We start from the raw sequence: 26,443 nt of genomic DNA, 5'->3' as shown, positions 1-26,443 counted from the left end.
CAAGTTCAGTAAGTATAAAGTGATTGTACAAAGCAGAACATGAATATGAAAAAAAGCTTTATGTATGACGAGTTCTATTTACACTTTGCATGTCTCTAGATTCCCCTAACGAAAAGCACGGCAGCAATTTGACAGAAAGCATGCTGCCCGAGTTACTGCATTCTCTGTTTCTTAGTGCTATAAAGACTGCACATATGTCCAAATCAGCACTAAAAAAATATATTAAAAATGTAAAATGTTTTCCCTTCTGGAAATCAGCAGCTGCTCTGTTTATTTATYTAATTTAGCAAATGCAACCTGGCCCCTCATAGTTAATCTGCAACTAAGGGCCAGGATTGTTGTTGCTACGGTTTTCTTGGGTATTCTTTCTTTACTAGGCTTAAAAAAGATTGCAATTAATCCCTCAGTAATAGCAATGAAATTCAATCTACAACTGATATTTAGATGCCATTTTAGAACAAAACACTATTATATTAAAGCTTATGTTAACRGCTTATTTAAGATCATTCCATGAGAAGCTGACTAGAAACTGAAAATTTAAGAGATAAATAATTGCATTTCTTGAAAAAATAAATTCTAGAGTGTTAATCTTGCAAAAATGATTTGATTTGCTTGCACCTAAGGTACAAGGTAGATACATAGCTATTGTTTGGAAYAGTATAGAGGGTAGAATGAAAGGTGCCTAAAGTAGAAACCTAGAATCAAATAACTTATTGTGTAGTCCACCAAGTTTTACCTAGTCTGCTTGAGGATATATTTGAATGATTAAGACCTGTGATCAGGTAGACAGTTACAGCAATCATCTGGTCAGAACTGCCCAGCACTTTAAAAATAATTTACAATTATTCAAGCCAGATGGAAATGGATCTGAGTAACAACACTGCATTTCTGCCCCTTCTGTCACACATAAAAGAAAGTCTAACCTTAGTCATGACAGTCACTCTAGGTATCTTTGAGAAATAGAGATTTTCCACTAAATCTACAAATCATCCACACTCTTTCTGAATCAGTGAAATCAGATATTAGAAAAGAAATTKGAACATTCAAACTGCACAGAAAATCTCTCACAAGTTTTCTGTATGTGTTGGTAAGGATTTGGTTTTGTAATGAATTCTCTTCTCCTTTTCCGTAAGGAAATCACTAGAGGCATGTTTTGATCTAGCTTTTATTTTTGTCCACTGCAATTTTTGGAGATGACATTGCATCCATTAGAGGATGACGTATAAGACAAACGATGAGTCTATTTTCAGCTAACTTAAATTTCCCCTCACATGGAGAGCTTTTGGGAAAAAGAAAATCAAAGCTTTGCTGTAAAGCACAAGAGCTCTGACTACAGAGTGTGAGAGAAAACTGAAYGGATGAAGACTCATTCACCAGCTCACAGGACTGCTCGCCAGGGATGCAGAAGGCTAGGCTTTGGATCCCTCCAAGCCTCATTCACACCAGAGASTTGCAAACCCCAAGTAAACAATTTTATCGTAAGACTTTTCAAATCTACCTCTGGTTGCCGATAGAGCTGAACTGTACATCTTAGTGTTTCAGCAAAATTATCCTGCATTATACACCATGACCAGTGCAGGTGGGTTATGATAAACAGACAYTCCATAATTGCTTCAATTTGCGACTGTCGTCTTACCATTTCACTGGCATTAGTAGTGAAAATAGGAAAAACTCCACCAATGTGACAAAGCATGGAATAATGGAGCAACTGTGATAGAAAATTTGAGACTCTCATAGAGTCAACAACAACCATCACACTGCTATGAAAATTTTCATTTACAAATCGAATTCTAACCCACATGCAGCATGAAAAAATAAGGGCTTTTTTTGTTGTTGTTGTTGTTCTCAGCTAAAGGTTGTTGGTTGGTTTATACTGTGAGGCTTCTGATTCAGTTCCTACTGAAAGAGATGTTATCATTTGGCATTAAAGCTATAATTCAAGAACATTTTCAAAGCCTACAGAAATCTCTCATCCATTTCAAATAGGAGAAAAAGTACCTTGAAAAATATTAATCTGGTAGATCTGTCATTTTTACAGGTCCACCTCAAAGCCTTCCTTCATTATTATTTTATCTTATGGCTGAAAATGCTTGGTTTACTAGCATTCATCTTTCCTCTCCTAAACATATCAGGAAAAGTGCACCAAAATATGTTGACTTTTCAGATTGGTTTGCTTCACCTGAGTCCCAGATTCAGATTTACGTGCTGGCAAAGAACCCACACCCCCTATTTTTGATGAGATACCCAGACTAAGTGACTTCTTGGATTATTCCTTCCCCGTTTGTATCATTTAATAATGATATATTTCTTTAGCTTGGATTCTAACTTTGAGTATAGTTTCACACTCCAAGTCCTTAGAATAAGGAAAAGCATGAATCATTCACTGTACCTGTGTATTCTGCTCTCAACTGTGCAGGGCTGGTGTTCAGATTAGCATTTCTAATCACTGTTTTCATGATGCCCGTAGTACCCAGTAGCCATATGAAGAACCAAGGATGAGCGTATCCACCATCTCTCAGAGATCTCCCAGCTCACACAACTTTCCTACAAAGTTCAGCTGCAAGCTCACGGGTGGCAATGCACTTACACAGCCCATGAAATAGAGTATACATTCTACATTAAGCCCAATGAGGACTTCCTCAATGTCTCTATTACCCTGTAATTCCAGAAGGGAACTTGCACATTCAAAGGCTTCAAGAATGGTGAGAGGAGGTCACTCAGCAAGCACAGATTCATGCTCAGTATGCGTCAGAACTGTTGCAGACATACAGCAATAATGTCGTGTCACAACACATGTGCCAGGAACAAGCTGAAAGATAACAAAAAYGAAAGACAAAATATGATGGAGTAAGAAAAAGGTTTTATAGAAATAAAGCCCTGACAGTAGTTTAAGTTATGTTATAGCCTCCTTCAGGTTACTATACATTTGGATGCTTAAGCTGTATTTGTCTTTAGCATCTGGCAATGTCATTTAATATGTTCCTATGGCCATGCATGCAGTTAAGCATGCACTGTATATTATTTTATGATGTTTGAATTGGAATCACACTTTCTGGGTACAAGTATTCATGTTTTTGCAGATTCTTGTGCAAAGCCAGGACAACCTGTTTCCAATTTCACAACCGTTTATCGCTAATCCAAAATGACTGCAGCATTACCTACAGACAGGAAGCTGGATGAGGACTTGTGTGTTTTGGATGCATCATGCTCTTCCCAGGAAACTGTTAAACTAGTTTCATGCTTACATGAGGGGAAGACAGAAATTACTAATGGATATGACTGTACCTAATCTATATATAGCTTAGCAAAATAAAGGCAAAATTGAGATGAGTCTTATAACAACTCTTTATTCATATGAGTTCTAATAATCATTTCAGCATTCCATTCACGTTTTTCTGCTTTTGCTTTCTCAAAACTTCAACTGCATTGATGGGACCTGTACTTACTAGCTCACAAGGTCTCAGGAATTTTACAGGTTTCAGTCTCTRGACCTAACAGCTAACTTGCACTGAAATAACCAAAATTCTACTGCAAAACATTTTTATATATAATACCATATATAAATATATTATCAATATATTATATAATTATAAAATTATATATTATAAATATTAATTATACAATATATATTTATACAATATATTTATACATATATTACAATATACTTATATTTTTATATATTTCACATTGACATTCTGCAGGAGATCAGACCAAGCTGCAGTTGTATTATATGTCCAAGGAAACATATTATAGGATATTCCTGTGGGTTAAAAAAAAAAAAAAAAAAGTTGATTGAGAAGACGGATTAAATTGACCCCAGAACAACAAGAAACAGCCTGAGAAATATCCACCTCACTATTTTATGAACTTCTAAACTTTTGGCCAGCAGTTGATTTAGAATTGATCTAATAATCCCTGTGAGAAAAGGTTGTCCCCTGAGATTTATAGCAGTTCCTGGATTTTGATGGATAAGAAGAGCCAAAAGATTGCTCTCTTATTACTTTTAAATATTTATGTCTAATCATCATTATCAAATAGCGAAGCTGAACATGTTTTTCTCCCCTTTGAAAGATGTGCATTTCAATGGAATTTTGTTGAAAAGAATTAGGATTTGGTTTGCTTGAAAAAGATTTAATTTTGTTGGATTTATCATCATCATGTTCAAATGCACAGTTCATTATGCTACCCAAATAACTAAGGCAATGATGTCACGAAACATACATTATTGGCCATAGTTACAAAGATGCTTCCAGATTTTAATTCCCAATTGACTGAACCTGTAGAAACAGGTCATCAACAGAAATAATAGCAAGTAATCCTCTTTGYTTGCACATTACTTTAATGCTATTTAATGATTCGCGTGTATGTCCATAAACCAACATGAACTGCAGGAAGAAAAATGAAAATATGAATTTAGGCAACTTTAATTATAGCTCTAAGAAAGCTGTAACAAAAATCTCTAGGATTCTGAATGGCAATGCATTTTCAGAAATCCTTTAAAACTATTTGGTCCAGTAACACTGGATATTTTTAGGTTTTTATGTCTTTACAAGCTCAAGGAATTTTCCAAAAATACGGAATAATTCCATGTACTTTCACTTAAAAACAACCAGAGGGCTCTATTTCCAAATTCAGCTATGGCTTCTCAACTTTTCCCTCCAAACAATTCTCTATCAACATTTTATTAGCTTGAAATATAATACCTAAGCTTGTTTCTGGAAAAGAGTTACAAAGAAGGAAACCTTCCCCATGCAGGATACTGTTTTTATGCTTCTAGAAGTGATGGAGAGATCTGAAAACAGGGCTTTTTAATGTACTTGCTTAGCCTACAAAATTTCGCTTTTTTTTTTATAAAAAAATTTATGCTTATTTGACTAACATAATTACGAATTACACCATGCTATCGTGTTTCTTTTGAATGATTTATGTTTTTATACATTACTTTATATCTTCAGGGTTTCTCCCCCTAATTTTATTACAGAATTTTATACGTTTACAGTAGATTATGATTTCTATGGCTAACTTTATAACTATCTAACCATTTAATGGAAAGGAAATTTAAAAGCCAACAAAGAAAATATGCCAAAGCATGTTCACAATCAGGTTCACAATCCCTTAAAAACAATTGCATTTGTAAGAAATGCAGAACAAAGCCATGTTTGTCCCCTGCCACTAGAGTTCTTTAACRTGAAGCCCACCAATGTTCAACAGCCATGAAGAAGCCACCATTACATATCCTGAGGAGAAAAATAACCTTTCCGAGGCAGCAGTAAATAGCTCCTGGAGTTCAGTGCAATCCCTCCCTCTCCCCAAAACAGTCTGCAACTCCGCCCTACTGATTTGAAGTTATAATCTGGGTAATCCAGAAAAACAGCAGAGAACATCATCTACTTGACCAGAAGGTACTTGAGGGAGTTAAACATCTCAAAAGGTGCAAGTGCCTGCCTCATCTTCCCTACAGGAAAAAAAAAAAAAAAATGTAGTATATTTACTGCAATAAATTGAGAAGAATTTCACATCTTCTATCTTTAGTTCCTGTAAAATAAATGAAGTGCCAGATGACCACAAGAGCCATCCCACATCATGTGCCATTAATATTAAGACAGCTAACATATAGTTTATAAGAAAATATCAAAATTCCAGCCACCTACTATACTCTCTTGTAAAGAACAGAGAGCTTGTTTCAAAAATAGAGGATAAAGCACCTGAAGATGTCTATTCCATTTCCAGTTCTTAGAAAGGCTTTGTAGGACCTCAGWCAAACTGCTTAGCTTTTCTGATCTCCAATATATTTGCCTATTCCATAGCATACCACCTCATGGAGAGAAATGGTCTCATTCTCTCCTCTTCAGTCTTTTGCAAAGAATAATTAAGGAGACATGGCACAAAGAAACAACATGAAATCTCCAGGTGCTTTCCCAGCATTAACCAAAACTGAGTCATAGTCCTTGTTATAGTGAATATTTCAAAATCATGGTTTAAGTGGTAATAAAGACACTCTCTTTATGCAGACACCACTGCACATTTGAAAGACATTCATAGAACAGAGAAAGAATTTGCTTCCCACTCTTGCATCCTGTTCATTAGGTGCCCTCACAAAAGCGTGGCCCGGGGGCGGAGGGGGGGGAAGAATCAAAAAATGAATTGTTTTCTTGTCTTCCTGAATGGGAGATGTGAGTCTAAGCACTGAAGACATTAGATAACAAGACAGCAGCCACCACTGAACACCTTCCTCCTCGGGCTGCTGTGCACAGTTATTTTAGGTGTGCTCTGAGTTTGCTTATGTATCTGAACTCTCCAGTCACTCAAGAGTTGGAGCAAAACCCCAAGTGTGGTTTCTGACACCTGTTATCAGGTACTTAGACATTTAACACCAGACCAGGCATTTCTGGACACAGGAAGGCATAGGCCTTGTGGCACCCAAGAAACTCTGGTGCAGAAAATAAAGGCATTAAATACAATGGTGTTAGAAAGCAGATGGACATGATTTTTGAGCAGCGTGTTACTGTGTACTTAGAATAGCAATCACAGAATTTAGGCACTGCAGATTTTGCCCAAAGTGACCACATAAGTATTGCTGCTAAGGGCTTTTTTGTTAAAAAGAAAACAAAAATTTCTCTTGAAACAGTGTGTATTTCCAAAGCCCAACTTCACTTAGGACTGTTTAAATATTAAGAAAAGTGTTCTACATTCAAGAAGACAAATTCTCTCTTTAAGTACCAAGGCTTCCTTTCACTACTCCTCTTTCCAATATCAGATATGCTAAGCATCAGAAGACGCATCTCAGATTTAGACATGACTTACCCCCATGCTGTTTGGCTGTTGCAAGATTTTCTGTACCTTCAGTTATTCTATTTCTGTTAAAAGGCAGTTAGGGAATTACTGCTCCAGGTTCATTTTTGAGCAACTTCCAAGAATAAAATAYGTCCATCAAAGCAAGCGTATTGCTTCCAGTTACTTACATCTCTGAAGGCAGCATTTGGCCCAAATGCTGTGCATTGGGGAGAAACAAATTCTGAGCCATGTTAGTGTCTTATTTCAGGATACAAAATTGTCTTTCCCACAGCAGTCTTGAGCTACGGTATACAAAACAACCTACTGTTGCATAACAACAAATAAAAACAAAATCATTTCTGAATGCACTGAAAAGGTATACGATTCACCAATAAGCTCCAGCTGCTTTGCAGGACCTTGGCACCACAAAAGAGCCATAAAGCTGCTTTCTCTGGGTTAAGTCCAACCTATGCCTACTTTACATCACCAGAGCATGAAACAGTCAAGACACTCTTCTAATTCTAAGCAATAGAAAATATTACCTTGCTGTTATGTAAAACGCTACACACTGTCATCCTGGACTAAATCTTGTCATGGCTTCAAGGGGAGAATGGGGAAAAATCTTCAATTTTCTGTTCATCACTTAGACATCTTAAAAATCTTTTGCACACATGCCTCATTAAAAAAACTTAAAACAACATGCAACTAAGTTTAAATGCTCCAAAACTATCAATTTTTAATGATACTTTACATGCACTTTGTTATACCACATAGCTGAAATATTACGAAAATTGGCAATGCTGTCCCATTTTAAACATGCAGCATTTTATATAGGGAGATATATACTTTAAATACATGCATAATAAAGTTTAAGCAAGTATACTACAAATATACAGAAAACCTATATTTTTTTTTCCATATGGAAAGAAACGACCCTTGTTACAGTCCTTTTATTGTTCACTACAGAAAGTTATGGGAAGCAGACTACATTCATTTTATTTTTTTTTCCTACAAATCTGTAGATAGTTTGGAGATCCCTCACAGCACAATAACTGAAGCCTATTACACACAAACTCTAACTATAGTCTAAAAGCTATCTCCYGAGCTCTGCTGAATGAATTGCACATTTTAACATGAGCTCTTAGAAAACTGGAAAACAAATCAGTCCTACCTGGATTCATGTCCTTGATCCTCAGAGACCCATCTCTTTATATCCTTTATTTGATCATAAAGTATGTAAAAGCTTCTACCTTATACATAGCTTCCTTTAAGTTTTGGAAACACCTACATGAGCAGCAGACAGCTACAGTTAAGACAACTTTGTGACTAAACCAACCTCTATCTGAAAAACACCTTCCTGTTGTAACCAGAAGTTTTGTATCACAGCCATTTATTATTGTGGTTTCCAACTTTTATTATGTYCAGAGCACAAAGAACTGTCACTGAATACTTAGCAATTGGAATTATACATTTTGCTCATCTATAAAACTGTTTATTTGTTAAATCCTAAGATTAAACTCAAGCTGTTCATACTGAGCTACAGATATAAAGTCAATAATCCTGCTGTTTACAGAGTAGATCTGCCCTCTTTTGAGAGATTGTAGATATCTACTGGTACCTATGCTAGCTATGAGAGATCATAAGTACCTGCAGCAAAAACGGTCTCATTTTACAACATTTTCGGATTACAGATTTTACTCTCTAAGGATGTTTTTCAGTAGAGTTGCTGCCTTTGATTCCTTGCTCTTATTTCAGTGGCATAGAGAAAGATTTGTAGAAGTATTACAGTGGTCTAGCGCCTAATCTAAGAAGAAACTGCAGCACATGAAACCATATACATCCCAGTTTGAACTAATCTATATACCAGCAGCAGTGAAAGAATAACAACATAGATTTTATCAAGCATTTGCGATCATAGTACCTAAACAGGGCTTTGGGATAGATTGCACTCTGTTTTGGTGCTTGTAAAAATCTCCATTTCACTGTTATTTTCTCATGTTAACGAAAATAAGTAGAGACAGGTACAGTAGTACATGACAAATACTTGTTTTGACGTATCAATTTATCCCTAAGATCACAAGTCACTGTAAGTGCGGAACTGCAAGCCACAGCAGAGAAAGAAGCAGCACGTTTGGAAATACTAAAATGAGAAAATACTGTAAAGTTCAAGTGTCTCTGTATATTTAAATGACAGATATGATTCACAAAACCGATGCCTTCTGCTATGTATTTATAAAGAGGTGCATATATGTGACTGTGTAGGCAATTTGATCACTCATTATAAAAATTTGACATCTCTCTTAGGCATACAACAGGAAGCCAATATCATTAGTAGATAAAATACAGTGCAAACGTTTCATTCATCTATATCAGCACTATATAAAATATCACAGATCACAGAGGTAAGGTTGTGCTCAGATTTTTTGGAAATAACATATGGTTACAATAAATTTTTACTTTTTCAAGGAATAATGACAGCAATAAACATTATTTGTGATCTGCTTACTAAATTTCACTGAATATATTGTGACCGGTCCCACCCCATTCACCTGCAAAAAAAGTCAGCTCGAATTGTTTTTCTGATAATTCCTCAAGACACCTCTCCTGGAGAGTCCAAAAGTTAGTACAACTAGTTTACCCTGTTTGTCACTTCTATTTATTCTCAATTCCTATATTTTCTTTCTGCTACCAGCTCCCCTGATTAGGTCACTGTAAGAGTTCAAGTTCATTATGAAAAACAAACGAAGCCATATGATACTTTTTGTATCTTAGTATGTGGCACCTTACCACAGTGAAAGAACCTCTGCCCCTGAAACACCATTGCACAAATGTATCCTTGRCGGTTATGAAGAAATGAAGCGTAGATGTAAACTGACAGAATTTTTTTTCAAGGGTTAACTGTGACTCTTCTTTCCCTGTAGGCAGCAAAAGAGCTCTAACAAATATCATACAGTATAATCCAAGCAGTACTAAGCATTTTGGAAAAACTCCTCTGCAGTATTAGGCAAGGATTAATTTTGGATTGATTTTCCAGGAATATTTATGCAAACTAATTTTGTGTACATAAATATTTTGGAGGGAACATGTGTGTTGAATGCAGCACCTGAACAAATATGTTTGCAAATAAGCCTATAAATATCTACRTCACTATGGATCAGCACTGAAAGTGCTGCTTTGACCACCCTGTCTGTAAAGCAATGACTTAAAGCAAATGTGACCAGAAAGAAACCAAACGCAAAGTGTGCAGGTCAGCCAATAAATCTGGCTTATGTCTTTCTCTCTTCCTCAAGCAGGAAGGAACTCAGCTATTTTTAAATCTGCTCTCCAGGTACATAGCCAAAACCAAATGCTACTTCTTTCAGAGGAGAAGACAGGAAAAGTTTTCATATGTTCTGAAGATTTCACAAGGTCTCCTCRTCTCCTCAGTCTTCGTCCTTGGTGTGCTACACACTCTCACCTTGGATAATTTATTTATCACTGACATCTTCAGGTGGTGCTTTTTTTCAGTTAGGAAATGAAAATTATATTATATTACTTCAAAAACAGACAGACAGAAAGGAAGAGAAAAAAAAGACTACTTAATTCTGCCTATGCAGAAGTCAATATTTGCTACAGACCATTTATGAACAATCTCACAAGCTAAGTCTATTCAAAATATTTCATGTAATGATTTCAGAGAGTAGATACTTGCATTAGTATAACAGTTTTGATAGAGAAGTCAGAAAGTGGAAAAAAAGACCCATCCTGATCTGTTTATTTCAATGTTCTGTTTRGGATTACTGTGTTTCCCTACATTTCAAGATAGTTCAGAACAAGAACTTGACTTCTCTTTTTGATTTCTTCTACATTCTGACATATGTAGTCTATCATTTAGAAAAGCTTGGACATTGTCAAATACAAATAATTTTCAACTCTCACATTTATTGCAATTATTTTCCATATCCTCACCAGTTACTTTTTTTTTTTTTTTTTTTATAATCAATTAAAAAGCTGTATAATTAGCCTTTAAAATGTCTTCAACTTTCCTGTTTTCATTTCTCTCATTTCTTTTTTTTAACCTTCAAGGCTAAAAACTCCCAACCCTGTCATTCCGTTATTATAGTATCAACTCTCGTCTCTAAAGAACATACAGAATTTATTCAATAATGTGTATGCATATTTAAAAATGCGCATACACACACATACAAGGAGAAAGMAAGCATATACATGAGAATGAACAAAAGAACAAGAGTGAAATTTTATGTTAGAATTTGAGCTCTAGATGCAGTTACTAYTCAGGCAGCTCCAAACAGGGATAGGTTGTGTCACAACTTTATCATATGCTGCCTATAACTGCCCTCTCTAACATCCAGTCATGAACTAATTGAGGCCTGACGCAACTATTGAACTTCTTCCCATACAGTCAATTTGCCAAATTCACTGAATTAAATAGATGTTTTTGTTGCCAAAGAAACTTTCAAGACATGAAACCATGCAATTCTCTTTTAATCAGGCACAAACAGGGCTAGTATAAACATTTTTTTCTGATGTATACTCTACGTCAGTGATAAGAACTCAGAGGAAAAACATACTCTAAGCATGTCTGTCAGGCCTCTGGGGAGCAGAGTTAACAGACCGAATTCATGCAATAAGTGTGTGAATTCATTGAGGATGGGATCTAAATAATATTTTACTCCAGTCCTCACCTTTAAAATTACAAAACTCCTCAGCAACTTTAGCAAATAATTGCATTCAAAATTAATGTTAGCCTCTAATATTCCATTTCCATTCATGAATTTATAAACTGATGTAAAGGGAAGAGACGGCGGCACATGAAGGACAACAGGGAAAGGGGCAGAATGCTCCATTTCCCACTGCATATTGATGCTGACGGCCTGGCACACAGGCAGCAGCGCGCAGCAGATGCTGGGACACTCAGGCCTGTGCGTTGCCGCCAGCTCCCGGTAGGCCCAGGCCCCAGCGCAGTGCGCCCCGTAYCTGACCGTGAGGGGATCCCTGTCCACCTGCATCGCACCCGGAGCGCTGGGAACACGGCAGCACCACGCACGGCAACTGGGCCAAGCTGGAGCGAGGTGGGAGAACTCACGGATTTCTCTGAGCTCCAAGGGCTTCCAGGGGCGGCCTCTTGGCCTCTAGGGGTGTGCCAGCAACAAGGGTCAGAGTCAGCCTGAAGGAGCTGAGAGAGCAGGCCTGAAACCTAAGTAGATCATTTGCTACAACAKTTGCTAGAGAATGCTTTGTGATCCTACAGACCCCCCAAATCTTTTCTCATTATAAAAAGATAATGAAAGAATTCAGTTTAATAAATCCTCTGCTGTTACTTAAAAATATAATTTTAAATAATAAGAGAAATGGTTTATTTTCCTAAATGTATTCTTCCAGAAATTGCCTGGAATAAACACATTAATATTTTTCTCTATTCTCTTGTGATGTAATGAACATGTCTAGACTAAAACACTCTCTATTGTGGTGCAATGAGCAAAACTCCATAGAGTCCATCCAGGGAAATGTACATGGAAAAAGAATAAACTGTCCTGGCAAAACAGTGTGGGAAACTGTATTGCAGCATTTTCCATCATAACTTCACCTGGCGCACAAATCAGCAGAGAAATCTTTAGGCTGCAATATTATGAATCCTTCACTTTTTCTGTGAAAAAATTCTTCACTTTTTCACTGCATTACCACAGCCATTCTGCAGAGTCAGTCGAATGGGCTGACTGAATAGATGGAGGAGGAAAGGAAAGAAAAGAAGAAATAGGATTTACTAATGGTAGAAAATGATAAAGTGACTTTTTTTTCCGCCTCCAGAAAGGTCATCCTGTGTATCAAAATATTTCCTACTTTCCATAACAACACACAAAAATGCAAGAGCCACTTCTAAGCTGCTTGAGCCACCCAGAAAGAATGCACAAGAAAAATCAAGATCCAAAAGACAAAAAAATACAAAAACACATTTCCAGTCCATACAATAACATGAAATATAAAGCATATGATTAACACAAAGATGTTTTAGGATGAAGTCATCAAAGAAAAAAAAAAAGGAAAAAAAAAAGTTAAATACTCCAGGAAAGACATTCTCAGAGTTTTAAAGAAATAAAAATAAAATAAGCTTACTGGTTTGATTCCAAAGTATTCAAAGACAACATGTTCTCTCCGTGTCCTCTTCAACTCAGAGGAAAATGCTTATGCTGTGGTTCCACAATACAGTAAATCCACTTTTGGGCTCCAGTTATCAGATCTTTGTTTCATGTATGCTGGCCACATGAATCTGAGCCATATTCCTCTTCAGTCTAACACAGCAGAAATGTAATTGCATGTCCAAGGCTGATTCAGATCGTATTTGTTCTGCTGGGCAGCCCAGTAATACATATATCTCAAATTGATAACCATGTCATCAGTAACAGGAGACTGGGCTCCTAACTAGGCATGAGGGGTAGAGAAATGGACAGAATCAATAGAATCACAGAGATTTTCTGTACCTGTACTCTTATCTTCTCACCTGCACATCACATCTAAGTCTGTTCTTTACTAGCTTATTCCTAGGAAGAAATACAGTGACTGATTTACAGGTAGAAAGATCAACGAAATAAAGTAACCACAAAAGAGAGAATTAGAAAATCTAATCTGCACTGATTGTTTCCTGCAACTACTGACTCTTTTCTTATGACAAAGGTTGTCTCAGTAAGAATTAAGATCGTAGGTTCTCATGATAATTCACTTTCAAAGGAACTTCAGGAGGCCATCCAGTCGAGCCTGCTCCTCAAAACAGGGYCAGTTATTTGATAGAGTATTATCTACATCCTCAAGTCAGAGCTGCCTCTTTGAGAGACACAATCTGGAGGAATCTGTCCTGAGAGGACTTGATGCTCCTACCTATGTGTTTAGTACAAGATAAGCTACTTGAGCAGCTGCTAGTACTCTGTTTAAAGATAGAGCTTCAGCAAGAACAGGGCAAAGAGGAGGGCACCTGTTGAGAACTGAGCAGAAAGGCTATGGTATTGAGGCTGTTTGAATATAGTTACTGGGGGTTGCTTTCAGTTCTTCCTCTTACCTATGAATGGGGAAGCACAGAGAAGAACAGAGACATGAAAAGGACAGCAAACACATTGTGTGATGGCATTGCGGCACCAAAATTTCTTAAAATTGCTACAGATTCCTACACAGGACAGAATAAAATTGGTAAGTTATGGCAGTAAATTAAAAATCAAGTCAAATCAAACCAAAAATAAATGTTCATATAGCCCAGTAACGCATTAATAGGGACAACAGCAGGATAACATTGCTCAGACTCAGAGCACGCAGAAAGGGCAGGGGGAAAGCAGGGCAAACTAAAGAGCTTATAGGAACATCAGCAGGAAAGGAACATCAGGCAAACAGTAGATAAGTACATTTTCATGGTATTTATGGAGACACTTAGACAATTATGTTCATCATTGGTCTTCTTTTAGTGCGCGGAGGGGGGGGGGGGCAGGGAGGGGGGAGGAATGCACCTTCCAAAACCTCTCCTCCTGAAGTTCTTTGAACGCTGTATGTGTGGAATTCTCCACTTCTTCTATTTGATCTGGACAAGTGAGGAATAAGTGAGCTCTCCTGAAATACCCAGATATGCTGGATATGAACCTGATTTTGCCAGAGCTAATACATATGAAACCGGTTGTATTGTTATTGGCTACAAATTCATCTTCAGATTGAGTTGCCTATCTGAAAACTAATCTTTCAAATTTCAAATGCCAATACTTCTGATTTTTTATTCCAATCTGAGAGCTTGATCCGCTCGTATACAGTGCCTTTAACTAGCTGGGGAAAACTAACATTTCTGTCATCTTTATCTGGACTATTTCCTGAGGAGGGGTTTTTATTTCTTTTTTCCACCTACAGCAGACAAGTATTTAATCAACTCCTCTTGGGTATTTTAGAAAGAGATCCCATAAATAAAGGTTGACCTTCTCCCTTTCAACTCTTTTCATCATTCTTAGACACTCTGTGGTGAAATCCATATAATTGTACCAGAAGAACAGTAAACACCTTATAAGGATCTATGCTGATTTACACCAGATAAAGGCCCATCCTCCTGAGACTTAATAAAGTATTTGAGCCCTCCCATTGTCGCTCAGTTTCATTTTTCATGTTTTGTTTTATCCATTTCATCATTCTGCATATATGTGGAATTAGAGCAAAATAGATATTATTTAACCACATTGTATTCGATACAAGAGATCATTTGTTTGAACCGATAATCTCCCTTCCTAACTTTGCAATGTTTTTTGCAAGGTATAGATTCACTGCCTCGTTTGGTTAAAAAGTGCTTAGACTCACAAAGATCTTGTAGCTAAACTTCAATGACTTCTGCAGAAGAACATCACTTTTCCTTCTGCTTTCTAATAGCTTGCATTCAACTAGAATTTAGGGGGAAAGTACAGAAGATAGGTAGGCCTTTTATTTTTTGCTATAGCTAAAATTTTTCAAAATCWTTACTTTCACCAAAACACTACCAGTATGTTTTTTCCGACATGTCTCAAGTTTAAGTTACAGATGTGGAAGACAAGATTCTTTCATTTGCATGCCTGAGAGGAACAGATATGTGTATCCAATATGGCCTCATCTGCAATACAAAGCACAGAAGCAAGCCTCATAAGTTTGCCTCCAAGTCCTAATTTCCACCCGAGTTATGGCACAGTTTTCATAAACAGATATATTCCCAATTAAAATTCTTTATGATTTTTAACATGTCACTTTTGACATGTCTACCTAAGTCCATGTCCATTAAACACTAAATATAGCTTGCTTTAAGCAGAAATGTGTCACACAAATAGAGCTAACATGGTCTAATTTCACAAAGACATCCCAGTATTTATCATTCAATACAAATATATATACACATTTTATATGTATCCTAACATGATTTATTTTTACCTGTAAAAACCTGAAAACCTCCTGCTTTCATTAGGATCTTTTCTGCTTCTGAAAGCACAGAATACAGATACTAAAATCACATCAATTAAGGTCTTAAATAAAATGAAACAGTTTCTCACCAGACTTCAAATCCATAAAAAGGATTTTTCCAGCAAATATAACTACTTTCATGCGTCTCACTAGCACGTACAGCTGAGCTGAAATAGCCAGCTTCCTGACTTCTGGATGTGGAAACACACTCAAAAAGTACCAAGTCTTCTGACCAGGCAAAAATCCTGTAAATTCTGCACCACAAGGACATTCAGATGATGACAGACAAAATATTCTTTAGAGAAATGGGATTCACTTCTACAGGTTTCCTTTGAGACAGCTGTTCTAAAGACTCTCTTTCTCATCTTACTCATCTGTCAGCCAGCACACTTGTCGYATCCACAGTATAATCTACATTACTATTTACTAACTATTTAGAGATGTAACCTTCTTCTGGGATGTCATTTAGGATACCAGTTCTTCCATCTGCCACAGATGTTCAGTGGGAATTTAAATTACTCCACTATTCTCTGTATCTAAGTTCCTCAACTTTAAAATGGAAATCATTCTCTTTCTCCTCTTCTAACAAGCAAGAGGCACAGTGTTAAAGCAGTAGCTCAGAAGCTACCCAGAGGACAATTTTTACACCCTGGAAAACAAAGTGATCTTTTAGCTCTCATTAGTCTCACTCATTTGTCTGTTAAAATCAGTACTGCAATGAAATATATACTTCAAGATTACAAGATAAGCAAAGATCGAAAGGTCTCTTCTGTTTTAGAAGCAACTGAAACTACTTCATCCTGGAAAGACATTTTGAAGACACAGTGACCACGTAAGGTTAACAGAAACCCTTTTACAAACCTTTTACAAATCACCAGTTTTAACTGATCTCCTACTCTTCTACCATCTCCTTGTAACTATCTGCATCTCAAATTTTGCTTCTGACCTAAGCAGTCAAAATATGAAGAGAGAGCAATCAGAGAGTTCAGCTGTAGACATTTATGGCTGTGTTCACACAATGTACTTATTTTCAGAAGCAAACCAGACTCAGAACTTTCCCCTGCCTCTCTGGCTGTTCATCTTGTCTCACTATTTGCTGTTCTCTCAATGGCTACCTCCAAGAGAATAATCTGAATATTAACAGAAACAAAGCATATTTTTTGAGAGCTTTTTCTCCCGTCATCAACAGCATTAGCAGTTGCAGAGCAAGTTGAAGAGGAACACATAGCTGAAGAAGGTAAGAAGTAAAGAGGGTGGGTTAGACCATCACAGTTTTGCTATTGAAGACAACATGTTATGAATCTATACTCTAGAAGTTCTGAATAGCTTCAAAAGTTGTTAACTAATTAAGAAATTAATTGCCTTAAGTGAAATGGGATACCTGCTTCTTCACCCAAAGAGTACAAGAAACCTCTAGTCCAATGAATGAGGCATTTAGGGTTAAGGTTGTTAAAATTTAAAACATGCAGTTTTAAAATAGTAGCTTCCTGCTGTGAGAATGGAAGTTCTGCATCTGAGCAAATTCAAGCTTGTAGGAGAATTCATTCAGCTCTGGCAAGCTCAACCTTAGAAAAAAAGGTTTCCCAAGTCTCTTAAAGTATCTATCTTAAGTAGATCTAGCCCTTAATGAGCATCTTTTTGCAGTGTTGTTGTAACAGTGTTGCTGTTGTTATAGAAACTTGTAGATATTTATTGCTAAGTATGACACACTCGTAGTTTCCCAGCTACAGGATCATTCATTGCGGATGGATACTGCTCAGAGTTTATGCAAAAGTAAATCTTCAGTTACTAATGGGTCAGATTAGAAATAAAAATCCACTTGTCATAATTTTCTAGATTTTCCCACAGCTGTTGACGGCTTAAGTACAATGCATGAATAAGGAAAGTCAGTTTTAAATCCCTAGTGCTGAAGTCTGTCTGGGGTGTAAAGACTATGGGCTTTATCACAGAAGTCCTGGAGCCCAACTGCCACCTCCTGCCAACCCAGCAGCCCACAGGGATCTCAGCAGACTGATGATAACATACAAGATAGTCACTTTCAAAGTTTCCTCACCAACTTCCCTGAGTCCTCCAAACTCCCAGTTATCAAAGGGTCTCTCTTATTCCCTGGGTAATCAAGGTTTTATTGAAGTCAATGGTCAAAATTTTAGAAATACATAGCTGTGGAAAGCTAACTTTTTCCCTTGCCTACATTCCCCAAAGTCAAAGCCATCATCAAATCCAGATTTGGAATGAAGGGCACACTTGCATAATCTCTCCATTTTTTAGGTGGTGAAAAAAAATGGAAAAGGAAGACAGCAAGTAAGAGTAGTCAGAAATTTATCAAAAGTGTAAGATAGTTTCATCATTATTCAAAACCTTCTGGCCATCTCTGAGTAACTTAGCAGCCATTTTGGTGATTACATTTTTGTTTGTCTGAGATTTTCATTTATCCATGCACTGAATTATATATTACCAATTAAAGGAGTCTTTATCACATATGACTTTCTGGTGAGCTTATCTTCATGAAAAAGAAACTTTGAAGATAAAAAATATCACAGGAAATGCTGTAGACTAGTTTTGTCTAATAAGACTGTATTTTGTCTTATTCCCTTAGCCCTGGTGAATGTTGAAAATCTTTATTGCCACTGTATGCAGTTAAGTGAAAAAAAGCATATAAAAAAAAAACTTGATGGTGTTTGTGCAAATGAAGCGACAAGTCATGTGCTTACAGACATGCAAACCGAAAATATTCTTGGAGAATAATCAAATGTTCATACAGCAATAGCTCTGATCAGAATTAAGGACCTGGAAGGACAGGAACCCTTCAAGCTCTGAGGCAGAAAAACATCTAAGCATATACAAATCAGAAAGAGCTCTTGAAAGACGTAATGATTTTTATGGCATTTTAAAGGTAGGGCTGTAACTCATCCATCCAAAGACGGTCTTCGTGTATGTTTGTCCAACACTACCGTAAGGCAACTATAGCAGTGCAGATGATCAGTTCCCACTTGCACATGGTTCAGGTTACATCCAGAAAAGGGGGAGGTCTGTGTAGACTTACAAGAGGCAATTGTATCCCCTACTAGCAGTAAGAGACTTCAGGATTCACATGCTTTCACTAAGCTGAAGCTAACACTACTGTTTTGTTTTCTTTTTATGAGCATCATAATATGGGGGTGGAGGGAGGTGATGTCAACAAATCACTGTTGATTCCTTTTCTCATTAAGTTCTTCCTAAATGAGGCAAAACCAGCTGTTTCAGGGTAAACGAGGAACAAATGTAAACTGTTCTTACAGAAGCTTTAAAGGGTACATTAGCCATCCTCCCACTGCAGTCCAACCTGTATTACATTATAGCAACCTCCACTGAGTGAAATAGCTTAGAGATTCCTTTCTCATTCTGCCTACAGGGAATAAATTGGTGTGGAAATCCCAAACATTCATCTTGGTTGAAAGGGGAAGTCCCAGCATGCCCACAGCTAATATTTCAGTCTCAGAGAGACAGTACTGTTATTTATCCCCTGCAGTGCTCCAAGGAGAGTTTGGCTGTTAGTCTACCTATTTATGGACGCATCACCTGTGTCCTTAAACAACTCTCCAATCCTTTGTAGCTTCACTTCCGTATCCCCTCACTCTCCTACTATAAATTACACAGAGCTGGAAGCTACCACAAGATACTGCATTGGTGGAATTGCCACAGTCAAATTCACTCTCTTCATTTAAGGGAAATCTCTACAAGGAAAGAACACTCTTTACATATTCACAGTTTCTAGAGGGATAATGGCTTATGTAATTGGATACCGCAATAGCTTTTATAGATGTTGACAGAAAGATTCTTCCCCTTACAGTAATATATATAATTGAGCACTTCTGGATTCAGCTACAGAAAAATGGATGGGTGCCGACACCCATTTTTCATGATTTGTCTTCACTCCAAAATGTTCCTGTGGCTGAGCCTGGCCCTGTAAGACTGACTGAACTAACATGATGCTGGCCACTACTCGGCAGTTAGGGTAGACCAGGACAAATCACATGAAGCATCTTGCCATTTCACTGCAATTAAAATTTATTGGAACCAGAATCAGTGCTGCATTAATGAATCCAAATCTTTACTACTGTGGTATTGGAACAGACAGCTTCCCAAAGAGGAAATGGGAAGCCAGCCATCAGCCTCAAGAAGACRGGGTAAGAAATAAGTTTTCTGGAGAACCCTGATGAGGGCATTGAAACTGTGCTGTATCACAAAATGACCTGTCAATAGTGAAAAAAAAAAAAAAAAGTGAGGTCAAGACAAATCAAGGAAGACATTTTCAGACCCTTTCCAGCATACTCTATGAGGTTTTTTTTTTTTGTTTTTTTGTTTGTTTTTTTTAATTTCTTCAATTAGCTCTAAATCACAAAAAATGCATAGGAAAATGAAATTTTTCTTCCTCTGAAAACATGCCATAAGATTTACTGCTTAATGACACCTCATTTTAAAGTTGTTTTATGGACAGTTGGCAAAAGAATAGTGCAATATGGATGATACTGCAGACACAGACGATACATGTTACAAACTGCTATGCACTTAAAAAGCTGAAGGTAGGATAGCTATGGACCTATCTACCTTTTGAATTCTGTAACTATTCAAATCAATTCATAAAATGTTTGTTGATCATTTAGTAAACCATAAGTTACGAAAAAGTCTTTAATGCATGTTTTGACATATATTTGCATTATTAGAGCTGTGCAGTTCCTCTGTCTATGGTAACCAAAGTTATTCCTCATAAACCTCTCAGGTAAAGAAGAGGCAGAGAATCATTACACCACATGGTAACAGCAAGTATGCACTTTGAGAAGGCTAGCACCACAAAAATAACTAGAAAATAGCTAAAACACAAGAAGAAAAAAAAGAGACAACAGCTAACCTATAAATTGTGATGATARTCACAAGACCTGTGTGCTGACAAATTGCCAAGAGGAAGATTGGAAGAGGAGGAATGGACAAATTCTTGAGATGAGTTCACAARCAGGAAAGCTCCAGGCTTCCTGTGAAAAGCCTCAGGTTGGCAACAGCCAGTTCTAAGTACCACAAGTTAGCATGGGTGAGAAGCTGCATCTTGGATAACAGGTCCCAGACAAGCAAGGATTTAAAGATAATTAGCAGCAGCTTGATTTGCACGTGGATGAGAATGGGACACTAGAAACTAAAGCATCAGCATTATCCCTTCACAGAAGCTCACCTCGCAGATGGTACTGTTCTGTAGTAGATATAAATTCCTAGTAGATCATCTTTAATTACAGCATGGCCTTGCCATAAGATGGATAGATGGCTTAACTCCATAGGAGTGATTACAGCTCCCCATCTATCTATAGATGAGGAAAGGTACTGTTGCTTGCTGCTGCTATCCCAGACTGCAGATTTTAAAGAAACTTCATCATGGAGAGAAGAATGCTTATGTCATCAGGAGACTGAGAACTCCCACCATCAGCCTGAACTAGGCTATACTAATTCCTTTTTGGTAAATCACCATAAGCATTAAACTACTTTTTATTCATTTATCTATGGCTACAGCACTTTATCATGCAATACGAGGACAACCAAAATGCAAGAGCCATATCCTATGGACACTTTGCTTACATCTCACTAATGAAATTCAACAGTACTTTTCATTCTCAGTTCTGTTCCATATCCTACCAGTATCCTCGCCGCACCTAGGGCAGGCCCATGCATGCAACGGGGTCTCCTTCTATGTCCCGATTGTAACACATGTGAACTCCTGGTGGAAAGCCCATAAAGGAGGCAAGACACTGCAGCACGTACCTTTTCTGAATGACAAGAGTGGTAGCACCCACAAAGCACCCATTAGCTTACCGGTCTACACAGACACAGCTATTGACACAGTTCTCCTTCCTTCACTTCTACTTTTTCACAATTAAAAGTTGTTTTGTTCTTATAGGACATATTATATGATTTTCCAGGCTGCATACTGGAACCCTGTGGAATGCAGTGCCAAGAGATTTAGGAACAAATCCAAACTGAAACACCAAACGCACACAACATATTCTGCAACTCAGGAAGTGCTAATCTGYATCCAGTTTGCAAAGTTAGAAACAATATCAGTCCTGTGCCCTCCAAGATGCTAAGTAAGCTTCCATTGCCAACCAAGATGAAACACATCCCCAGCTCTGCACAATCTCCAAGCCAAAAAAGCATCATTGCTGCCTTATCCATACTGGATCACAAAAAGTTCAGTTTTAGCTGCAGTCTCATCTCATCACAAAATAAGGGTTAATTCAACTCCGGGTATATTGAAAAGATTTTTAAAAAATACCCAAATGTCAATTTAACAGTACTGCAATTGAAAGCGTTCCACAGACAGTCTCTCCTACAGACTCCATGGGAAAAAGAAAAAAAAAAAAACCCAAAAAAAAATCCAAAAAAAACAGTACTCTAGAAGAGTTGAGTAGTTCTCTAAATATAATGTACATTTGAGCAAATTAAACCTTTTGCTTATTTATCACCTATATATACACTAGATGGAAACAAAAAGAACTTCGGGTACCAAACTGACCATAAGCATCAAAACATGAATGAAAGAACAATAAAATAAGAAGGGAAATCACTCACTGTGGGTGTTATGCAAAAATCAAGTCAGTAGTGGGGAAACTCACTTCCAAAAGGATGAAATTAGAGCTTTGCAGTCTAGCAACATCAAGTCCATTCGACCTTTTACTAGCCATCCAAATTAAGATGGAGCAGTGAAGTAGCCGGGCCCTGGACATGTTTACTACTGCTTCAAGTATGACTGACTCCAGCAGAGGGATGAAGTACAGAGCTGGGGTGACATTTCTTAAATTTCTGCAGCAAGATTAGCTTGCGGAGCTCGTCTTCACCATGAATTGCTCTAACCTATTTAGAAGAGATGCCCTCCTTGATTTCWCTCAAAACATCACTAGTTGTTCTTTCTTCCTGTTGCCCTCCAGTACAAAGTAAATTATTTTATAGATGTACAGAGTTGCCGTGTACATATGCAAAATACAATGGAACCAAACAGCTTCAAAGGAATGCATCCAGGAGAAAAAAAAGTCTTTGCAATTTGTACTCTTCAGAAAATACGGACACACAGACAAGCATATTCAGAGACAGACGCTCTGAGCACTTGGTTGAGTCTTTCTCACAGCATTTCTCTGGCAAAGCTACTATGCAAATCAAAATTTTTTCACAGAATTTTGTTTCCATTCAGTACCTTATAGTTGCATTCCTGGGGTCACAAGACTCATAGCTGCCTCGGTAGCAAATGATTGAGATAATTAGGCAATATGCAGGCAAAAGTAAAGGTTTTCTGCAGTATTTCATCTAATCATTTTTTTAAACTAAAATCTTCTAAAATGATAACCTGTGAATCTTCTATGATATCTTTTCAAACAACATACCTTCACTCGGAAAAATAATATAGTGATTTTAATTTAATATATTATTTTAGATACGAGCACAGTTGGTTTTTTTTTTTTTTTTTTTTTTTTTTTTTTTTTTTGTAACTAAGAACTGCTGCAAGTTTTCCAAGATACACAGGAATGAAGTACCAAAGGCAGCTTTGCTGTATATTATTGCCATCTAGTGGCCTTACCATTGAGAATATTACCTGATTACCTGTATAAGTGGTAACATTAGAGTTCTAGTTATATTTTTTTTTATTATTTTCTTATTTTTATAGCACAAAGTTAAAGATGATTTAAGTTTGCAGCTCCTGTTACTTCAGAGTAAAGATGAAATTTAAATTTATATGGTGCAATAATCACTGGTGATTATGTCAAATATCACTGAATAGGGTATTTATTGACTTGCCTAACTTGAATATTTATAAGCTATCCATAAGAGAATGAAAAGCTCTTTCGTGAGGATTTTTTTTTTTTTTTGTGGGACAATACAAATTTATGTACACCAGAAAATCAGAGAGATATTATTAAAACATAATTAACAGACACACACTTAATTACTTGTCTGTCACATTTGCATTAAATGAGCTTCAATGGCTTGTACAAATGCAGTCACTCCAGTCACTGCTGTTTCTTTCAGCTAATTAAGATAAGCCTTCCGTGAGGAGTTGATTATGAAAAGCTTCTGACAACCAAAATGATTTAAGAAATGTAAGGGCAAGATGTGCCACAACATTATCACGAGTGGGTATGTCTGTGCAGCAGGCGAGAGGTCACAGTCACTCTATGAACACCATGGTGGCACAGCTGGCCTGCTTTGAATAACTATGTTAATTTACCAAATTCAAGCATCTGTCTGACAATTTACAGAGTGGCTCTAAATAAATAAGGATTTAAGGGAGGCCAACGTTTTAGTGGCAGATCTGTGGAAAAAGGTAGATCTTGGGAGAGTGGGTGAAATCTGAGAAGCAGCCTGATAACCTGTAGGAGCAATAAATGTAATAGCTGTAGCACAATACCACAGCACAGACTCTATCTTCATTGCTTTTATGCTTTAGACTTCTGGGAGGTATTACACAGTACTGTATATGTCTGAAAGTAATTTACAAGCCTGTGGTAAGGGCCAACATCAAGTAAACCTATATCAGACACAGTATTCGTAACAGGGAACCTCATAAAGGTATATTTGGGAGAAAAAAAAAAAAAAAGAAAAAAAGAATTTTTTCAGCGTATTACAAAGCCCATTCTCCAAGGAGATCATTGAAGTCAAATAAATTTTGTAGGTCTTTCCTATGCAATAATTTAGGTGCAGTTAATATGCCCCAGAATACCAATAACAGCTACATGCAAAGGTCATTTATTAGCATTTTATCAATGGGATCTTTATGAGATGCAGGCTCCTTCAAGATCCACCCCATGCCAACAACTCAGAATATCAATACTTCAGAGAAACCCACCTCAGTGCAGCCATCCATTTCAGGCGGCTGACTAAGCAATACAAAGTTAGCAAATGTCTTTGGGAGATACTCAACCTTCTGCCTCCATCTCAAGCCAAAACTAACTTTAGACTTGCTGGGAAGAAGGAAAAGGCTGCCTTCCCCCAACCACAAGAAGTTTTCATATGAACTATGATAGCATCATGTTTCTTCTGAATAGCAATTCAATGCAGCTTAATAGTAATTTCTTCTCTGCATGGGGTTCATCTTTTTTAGTAAAACAAAAATGTTTTGTTCTCTGGGCCATGAATCATGCCAGAGCTGCCTGATATTTCACTATACAAGATTCAAGCAGATCAAAAATCCACTTAAATCATACACTGGATGAATTGACTCTACGCCTTGTATTGAACACAAATTTTACTACTTCTTCAGCTCGGGTGATACTAAGATAATATTATTTGAGAAGACAAGAGAAAAATATTTCCATACAACTGAACATAGAAAAGTCAAACTTACTCATAGCTAAGTTTTCACTCACAACAGTATAGCATGAAAGGTTTCATGCCATCACTGGTACATCAGCTGAGTAGTCATTGTTCCACGCTTAAATTGATCCACAAGATTTTCTTTAAGGTCCACCCACAAAACAACAATTCACAGCATCAACATCAGGGAATTCTGCCAGTCCTACTATTTCAGATAAGCAAGTGAACAAAATGTTTTTCAAAAATCACATACATTGCAAAACAGAATTATGGTAATCTATGTGATCTATCCAAGCGCACAAAATATTTGAGGGAACACACACACACACATCCCCCCGCCAAAAAAAAAAAAAAAAATAAGATTTTCCCTGGAAATCTTTACTGCCACTCTTTTATAGTAATTATTAGAGACTTTTAATGTCATTTATGAGTGTGAAACCGTTTTCTGAGAGAATTCAGAAATTCTACTTCTAATGTATTAGTTTTAAAGTAATACTTTTCAGTTAAATGCAACATTCTGCTTGTAAAAGCATTAGCTCCTGCTCCCTCCCATCCAAATAACTTCCAGTTAATATGACATTTCACTTCCTCTAAACTACAATCATTCTCCACCTCATTTTACCACACATTATGAGCTCGATACAGATATCAAATATGGGGCATAATGGGCTTTAAATGAAGACCTCCCAGCTGTCTCCTGACAGTTTGATTGCATAATGATCATCTTTGCATGACTTGTTCACAACATAGAAAATCCTGTAACTATACAATGGACACACTATGGACTGCAGGAAAAATAAAGGAAAAGTCTTATGCCATAATTGTGGGGCAGGGTGGAGTCGTTACTTATTTGTACAAATGGTTTTCTTAGGATTGCTCTGATGTTTCCTAAAGGCATAATATTTTAGTTTTTAATAGTCATTCTTGCCTTCCTTCTTGCTGAAAAGTGATAGTTCACTTTGAAAGAAGAGATTTATACTGCAGAGTCTTCATTTAAACCTTATGTAAAGAAATAAAATCTTTATGTCCACACATATTTGAGCTCCTACCTTCACGCATTTATAGCGTGTTACATTTCCCAGCTTTCCCATATTTAATGTTTTACAGCCTACTCTCCAGATTCAGGTAGTAAAAGGCTTGAAGGCCAGAAAGCAGAAGGCAGGCTGCAGCTCAGTCTTTTAATTAGAAATGAACCAACACAGAACTGTCCAATCTGTTCAAATAAACAGATTTACCATCAAAACCTCCCACTAGAATAGAGGTAATCTGATCTGTGACACTTACCAAAATATTTTAGTTKAGAGGGTTTAAAATCCTGAAAATGAATCCATTATGGACCAGTTGTTGTCTAATCAGCATTTAAAAATACCACCAGAGGAGGAGAAAAAAGACAAAAAAAAAA

The 26,443-nt window shown here is 37.0% G+C and overlaps 1 long non-coding RNA gene across 1 annotated transcript in view; it reads right to left on the bottom strand.

The window, feature by feature from the left end:
• Nucleotides 1-2,714: 2,714 nt before the first annotated feature.
• The window catches only part of LOC112958182, a 69,881-nt gene continuing 46,152 nt past the window's right edge, over nucleotides 2,715-26,443 (bottom strand). Inside the window, exon 3 of the long non-coding RNA XR_003251372.1 lies at nucleotides 2,715-2,809. This is a non-coding gene — a long non-coding RNA (uncharacterized LOC112958182). The remainder of the gene's footprint in view (nucleotides 2,810-26,443) is intronic.

This window comes from Nothoprocta perdicaria, unplaced genomic scaffold (assembly GCF_003342845.1).
Source record: "Nothoprocta perdicaria isolate Ctin4 unplaced genomic scaffold, notPer1 scaffold_81, whole genome shotgun sequence".
NCBI lineage: Eukaryota > Metazoa > Chordata > Aves > Tinamiformes > Tinamidae > Nothoprocta > Nothoprocta perdicaria.
The sequence above is the reverse complement of the archived record's forward strand: the minus strand, read 5'-3'. Positions and strand labels throughout refer to the sequence as shown.